This window comes from Equus quagga, chromosome 6, assembly GCF_021613505.1.
Source record: "Equus quagga isolate Etosha38 chromosome 6, UCLA_HA_Equagga_1.0, whole genome shotgun sequence".
NCBI lineage: Eukaryota > Metazoa > Chordata > Mammalia > Perissodactyla > Equidae > Equus > Equus quagga.
The window spans coordinates 134,640,317-134,648,008 of NC_060272.1; the positions used below are offsets into that span (position 1 = coordinate 134,640,317).

Here is a 7,692-nt window from a genome sequence, read left to right on the forward strand (position 1 = left end):
GGCGGGGGGTGTAAAATATGCACTTGGGGATGGGGTTCGTGTGTCTGTGTGCGTACTGGGGTCATGGACAGTTTTAGATGTGTCTACCTGCAGGGGTGAGGATGCCCATTTGGAGAGTTCCGAGCCGATGTGTGTGCATTTTGAAAGAGTTGGGTGGTTGTCTGAACACATTCTGAGTCCAGTAGGACGTGACGGGCAGATTAGAAGACTGAATGTGTGCTCCTATGAAGAAGGCTTGGAGGCGTGTGTGTGTATACGTGTGCACGTGCAATGTAATGTTTCCCATGTTTCTGTGTGTGGGACACGCGTCCATTAGGACATGCTGGATTATCTCACGTCACAGGTGCAGATCTTCCTCAAATCACAATGGGCTTACATCCTGACAAATCCACTGTAACGCGAGAGCACAGGAAGTCGAAGATGCATTGAATCCACCTAACCTACCGAGCGTCGAACATCGCAGCTGAGCCCAGCGTGTCTCCAGCGCGCTCAGCACGCTTATGCGAGCCCACAGTTGAGCAGAACCATCTCCCACAAGCCTGTTCATAACACAGCATTGGATATCTCATGTAATTACTGAATACTGTACTGACAGTGAGAAACACAATGGTTCTAAGTGCGTCGTTGTTCACCCTTGTGACCACATGGCTGACGGGAGCTGTGCTCACCATCACTGCCCAGCATCACGGGAGAGGATCAGACCACATATCACCTGGAAAAAGACAAAACTCAAAATATGAAGTACGGTTTCTACTGAATGCGTATCGCTTTTGCACTACCCTCAAGCTGAAAAGTCCTAAGTCAAACCTTCGTAAGTCAGAGACCACCTGTAATTCAGTGACGTCCAACAACACACACTTGCTTCTTACTCTGGTGGCATGTCCTCCATTAATTCTAGACGGGTTCCTTGTCCTCTTCACTCTGGATCCAGATGGAAGGAGCAGCCCCACTGGGGCAGGACCAGACGGGAAGCGTGTGCTCAGAAGTCACACGTGGCATTTCTGCTCACACTTCATTGGCCAGAGCAAGTCACACGGCCACATGTGCACTTAACAGGGTGGGATGTATAATGTCTGACAGAAACACCCCCGAGAGGGACAGTACATATTCCTCACAGCGATACCGTCCACCACACTGTGTGCTCAGAGCCTGTTCTACGGCAGCGGGGTATCTCACCAAGGAGTATGAGGAGGGTATGGGCGAGTGTGTTTAGGTGGGTAAAGACTGGTGTGTGATTAGGGCCACACTGTCAGGTGTGGGATGTTTTATAATCACACATTTGGGGCTTCCTGTCTGTTTTTTGGGTGAGGAGTTGGGTGTCTGTATTCTGTGTTGTGTATGTATTTCATATATCTAAGATACGTATTTCATGTATGTGTGTAGGTTAAACGTATATTCAGTGGTGTGTGGAAATGTGTTTTTAGGGGACTATGGGTGAGTCTTTAGTATGTTACAGGAGTACAGTTAACTGGGTTTATTCTGGGGGTGCTGAATAGTGATGTGTGCATACGGGGCTGGTTGTGTGTATGCTCGGGAGACGTGGAAGCCTGTATGCACCCGAGCAGTGTGTACGGGTGCGTGTGTCTGTGTTAGGGAGCCACGGGTGTACTTGGGCAGTGCAGGTAACTGTGTGCATACTTAGAGTAGGAGAGTTGTGTGTGAAGATTCGGGAATTGTGTTTGCATCCCCGTGCACACTCGAGTGGTGTGAGGGGCCGTCTCTGTAATCAGGGTGCGCACGGAAGTTTCACTGTGTATCTGAGAGTACAAGATGGTCTGGGATGTACAAAGCTAGGTCGTGCCTGTGTGTGAGATTATATGGGAGATGAGAGGAACGGTTGCCTTAATATAGATGCAGATGATGTGGGTATGTTGTGTTTGTGTCTGCGTGTGTGTATTTGGGTGTCAGATGGCTATTATCAAAAAGACAATCAAATAACAATTTTTGGCAAGGATGTGGAGAAAAGAGAACCCCTGTGTGCTGCTGGTGGAAGGTCAATTGCCGCAGCCACAATGGAAAACAGTACAGTCATGTGCTGCATAATGATGTGTTGGTCAATGGTGGACCATATATACGATGGTGGTCTCGTAAGATTAGGACCGTACAGCCTAAGTGTGTAGCAGGCTGTACCACCTAGGTTTGTGTAAGTGCACTCCATGATGTTCACACAACAAAATCGCCTAACAACACGTTTCTCAGAACATATCCGTCATTAAGTGCCACATGACTGTATGCTGTTTCTTCAAAAACTTAAAAATAGAACTACCACATAATTCAGTAATTCTACTTCTGGGTATTTATCCAAAAGAAATAGCTAACTGAAAAAGATACTATGTTTTTCAGCATTATTTACAATAGCTAAGACATGGCAGCAACTTAAATGCGCATCAACGGATGAAGAGGTAAAGAAAATGTGGTATATACACATACAATGGAATATTACTCAGCCATTAAAAAAGAAGGAAATATTACAATTTGTGACAACATGGATGGACCTTGAGAGCATTATGCTAAGTGAAATAAGTCAGCCAGAGAAAGCCAAATACCATATGATTTCACTTATATGTGGAATCTAAAAACAGAAAAAAGACCTGAACTCAGGTGTTGATTGGTGGTTGCCAGAGGCAGGAGGTGAGAGGCGGGAGAATGGATGAGGGGGTCAAAGGTGCAAACTTCCAGTTATAAAATAAGTCAGTCCTGGGGATGTAATGTACAGCAAGGTGATTTTAGTTAATAAAACTGTATTGTATATTTTACAGTTGCTGAGAGTAAATCTTAAAAGCTTTCATTGCAAGAAGAAAAATATTCTACCTATGTGGTGACGGATGTTAACGAGACTTATGGTGGTCATTTCACAACATACACAAACGTCAAGTCACTGTGTTGTCCACCTGAGACCAACACAATGTTACATGGCATTTATATTTCAATTTAAAAAGTTACTTGAAATGGACTAAAGACATAAGTATAAGACCTGAAACTACAAAACTCCTAGAAGAGAACAGGAGAAAAACGGACCTTGACATTGGTCTTGGCAATGTTTTTTTGGATATGACACCAAAACCACAAGCAACAAAAGCAAAAATAAATAAGTAGACTACATCAAACTAAAAAGCTTTTGTACAGGAAAAGAAAACCACCTACAAATGAAAAGCCAACCTACAGAATGAGAAAAAATATTTGCAAACCATCTATGTGATAAAGAGTTAATATCCAAGGTAGATAAGGAACTCATACAACTCAGTACCAAAAAAAAACCCCCAAACAATCCAATTTAAAAACGGGCAGAGAACCTAAATAGACATTTTTCAAAAGAAGATATACAAACGACCAACAGGTATATGAAAAGATGCTCAATATCACTAATCGATAGGGAAATGCAAATCAAAACCACAGTGAAATATCTCCTCAACCTGTCAGGATGGCTATCTTCAAAAAGACAAGAGATACTAAGTGTTGGCGAGGATGTGGAGAAAAGGGAACCCTTGTGCACTGTTGGTGGGAATGAAAATTGGTGCAGCCACTATGGAAAACAGTACGGAAGTTCCTCAAAAAATTAAAAATAAAACTACCATATGATTCAGCAATTCCACCTCCAGGTATATATCCAACGGAAATGAAATCAGGATCTCAAAGAGGTATGTGCATACCTATATTTACTGAAGCATTATTCACAATAGCCAAGATATGGAAACAACCTAAGTCTCAACGAATGAATGGATACAGCAGACATGATACATGTATATGTATACAGATGTATGCACAAACATATGTGTGTGTGTGTATATATATACACACACAGATATAATGGAATGTTATGCAGCCATGAGAAGAAAGAAATCCTCCCATTTGTGACAACATGGATTGACCATGAGGGTATTATGCTAAGTGACATAAGTCAGACAGAGAAAGACAAATACTGTATGATCTCACTTATATGTGGAATCTAAAAATGCCAAACTCCTGACAACAGAGAGTAGAATGGGGATTGCTAGGGGCTGGGGCGCGGGGGGAAATGCAGAGATGTTGGCCAAAGGGTACAAACTTCCTGTTATAAGATGAGTTGGTTCTGGAGATCTGATGGACACCATGGTGACTACAGTTAACTACATTGTATTATACACTTGAAAGCTGCTAAGAGAGTAGATCTTAAATGTTCTCACCACAAAAAATGGTAATTACGCAAGGTGAAAGAGATGTTAACTAATCATATTGTGGTAATCATTTCACAATATATACATGTATCAAATCATCACACTGTACTTCTTAAACTTATACAATGTTACGTGTCCATTTTATCTCAATAAAGATGGAAAAGAAAGAGCAGCCCACCTCTGAATCGCACTGCTGGCCTGCTTGGTCAGACTTGCATCCCACCACTGCCTATTTGAGGAAGCCTCCCTCGCTCGCTTTCGGGGAAGCCTCTGCCCTCTAGGTCAGCAGTGACTGTAGTCACCCCCAGGGTCAGAGCCCAGGAAACCAGGCATGTGGGTTTCAGAAAAAGACTGATGGGATCCATCTCTCCTGAGAAAGGTGCAGACCGGCACTATGGCAGCTGTAAGCTACAGAAGGTCCTGAGGAGGACTCCTTCAAGATCCTGTCATAATCTAAGCTGGAATACCATGGTCATGTACGGCAGACACAGCACAAACTGGCCGCAGCCCGGTGGCAAGTGTGTCAACAGCCAGCAGTGCCCTCTCAGGCAGGACTCGCTGTGGTAGAATCAATGAGGAGCCGAGAGCAGTCCAGAGGCAAGCCCCTCCACTGAACACTGAGTCTACAATCATGCCCAGGATTTACTTTAAGGAGGTGGGGAGTGACGACGCGAGAGGCCAATGCCACGGAAAGTGGAATTACATTTCCTGGGAGAAGGGGGTATGCCACACGACACAGGGCCACAGGGGAAGCACCAGGTTTGCCGACGATGCAGAAACAGGAGCGAGGAGAAAGGTGAGGCCAGAGCCTTTGTTGGTGTTTCTGCAGGAAAGGCAGGGCGTGGCAGAGTCAACAGTTTAGGCTTGCCTAGTTTCAATAATTCTGGTGAGGGTCGGCTTTCGGGGTGGTCTCTAGTTGCCTGGTTCCTAACCCTGGGACGATTTAGGTCAGGGGCAGTACTGGCTTAGTGTGTGTGTCAGATAAAGGGGGAAGGTGGGGCTGCAGACTCTGGATTGGTTGGTCCGCATATGAAACAAGGGCCCCCTGCAAGCCCTCTGCTGTCTCTAAGAACTGGCGAGTACTGGGTGGGGTCGTCTCTCCCTAGCCAGCAAGTTTTTTAAGATGTCAAAACATCACAAAATACAGAAAATAAAAACATGATTGATACACTGCTGCTGCTCTGCAACGCCATCTGTCCACCAGGCCCAGCCGCCTCAGGACCCAGATGCCAGGACCACACAAATGCCGAAGGAGCGTCCACCTGCCTAAGGTACAGACAGACACCCCTGACCCCACCTGCACGAGGAGGGCCAGAAACCACCCACATTTTGGGGGATTCTTTGGCACTGAAGAATGGACCAACCTAATTAGGAGCAATGCAATGACTCAGAATGACCAGGGTCGATGTCCATATCCAAGGGCCCACAGCCACAGATGCCCCACTCGCAACTCACATAGTCTCCCATACACCGACCCACTGATGCGTGAGTAGTCTTGTTTTACACATACACATATCCGGACAAACACACACACATCAGCTGGAAATGCTTAAAATGCTCTGCAGGGGTAGGTGGAAAAGCCTTGACTTGTGGCATTTCACACTTTACCTGGTGCAAATATTCTCAGCATGACTGAGTTCAACCTGACATCACTGAACACAGAGCCGGGAAGACATCCACCAATGACTATCCCAACCTAGTCCAAGCCAGTTACAGCGCACCCCACCCCCTTTCACACGAATAAGTGCACACAGTCCACTTGTACCCCCACTAACACCCTCAACTCTCACCCCAAACATACAAACAAAACCACCTACATAGCTCCAGAATGTACATCTCCAGAACAGACAGCCTTTTATACGCCCTAAACACACCCCTACAGCTGCCACCTGCACCCTGAACACACACAAGCCACCTCTTTATAGACAAAACCCTTTTCCCCCAGTATACTCACATTCGGTACCCACAACAGTATATACACACACACATGTGCCCAGAAACAAACATATACAACCCGCTCTCCCTGTGTTCACAATGAATACCCTACAGACACACAGGGTCTCAAAACACCAGGGACACAGGTGCTTCAGGCACTACCCAAAAAACACCCACAAGCTGTGCCACAGCCCTACAATACACACACTCCACAATTCCTGAACACACACAGCCTACACAGCGTGTTTCCAAACACACACACTGAATATCCCATATTTTGTAGAACACACCCCATAAGCCCCATGAACCCAAACACACACACAGCCACAACCTACCTATACGAACCGAATACATAGAAGACTACCCCACGAACACTGAAAATGCACATATAAACCACCCCACCAAGTTCTTCAACCACTGCAATGCAAGAACGACACCAACAGGATCCCTGAACCCTTCATACACACACTCAAACCATCCCTGAACATATACCCTCCACGCTCAGATATACACGAACACGAGAACACCAACAGCCCCTGCACTCTAGCTACTACACACGACCCCCATGCACCCATGAACACACACGAACACACAAATATTCCCAACACTGCACATCGTCCTCGCCTCTGCACATCACCACCCCAGTCCCAAACGTCCCCAAGCGCACGCACGTCACACGGGCAGACACCCAGAGCGCCCGCGCCCCCGGCGCACACCCCCTTCAGCCCGGGGCACACGCCGCAGAGGCTGCGCCTCCCGAGCAGGCTCTCGGGACCGGGGAAGTTGTGCGCGCACACACACACCTGACTATCGTCAACGACACAAGGCGCGTGCGGCACGTAACTCACAGAAAATCAAATACACACAAAGCTCCTCACCTCCGCGCGCGTCCCATTCCTACCCACGTGCCGGCGGCCGCTGGCTGGAGGCCCGCACGGCGGACGCGCCCGGCCCCGACCCTCCGCGTCCGAAGTCGGACGAGGGCGAGCGGCTTACTGCGATGACTCGGCGAGGCGGCTCACGGCGTCGGCGGGGGCGTGGCCGACATCCTTCCGCCAACAAGGCGGCGTGCGGGTCCCGCAGGACGGCGTCACAGCCGCACTCGCGCCTCAAGCGCCCGGGCGAAGTGCACAACGGCAGGCGGCGTCCAGGGCGGGAGAGCGGCCCGGGCACCGCGCGGCTCGGCGTGCGCAGGCGCGGAACGGCCACCGAACCCCGCCCAGCCGGCCGTCGCGAGCCGCCCGCGCAGGGCCCCAGAGGCGCCCGTTCCGGGTCTAACCGCCGCGCCGGAAGTGCGCCCACCCTGCTGGACGTGTATCCCCGCGGACACGGGGCTGCGAACACCCGCAGCATGGACAACGGGGAAGAGCAGGGACCCCGAGCGGCGGACAGCACACGCACCCGTTACCGCCCTATTCACACAACCCTCTCTGAGGGCCGCTCTGCCACGCCCCGCCCCGCCCCAGCCGCGAGGCTGTTTGGGCCCCGCCCCCGCGCTCGCGCATGCGCGTCTCCGGAGCGGACTGCCGCAACGGACGCGCGGAGCCATTGCGGGAAGATGGTACGCAGGCCCCGCTCCCAGGCGGCGTGCGCATGCGTGCGG

General features: G+C 49.1%; 1 long non-coding RNA gene across 1 annotated transcript in view; it reads right to left on the reverse strand.

The window, feature by feature from the left end:
* The window catches only part of LOC124240918 (uncharacterized), a 31,296-nt gene extending 24,022 nt beyond the window's left edge, over nt 1-7,274 (reverse strand). Inside the window, exon 1 of the long non-coding RNA XR_006889051.1 lies at nt 6,968-7,274. This is a non-coding gene — a long non-coding RNA (uncharacterized LOC124240918). The remainder of the gene's footprint in view (nt 1-6,967) is intronic.
* Between the last annotated feature and the right edge of the window lie 418 nt (nt 7,275-7,692).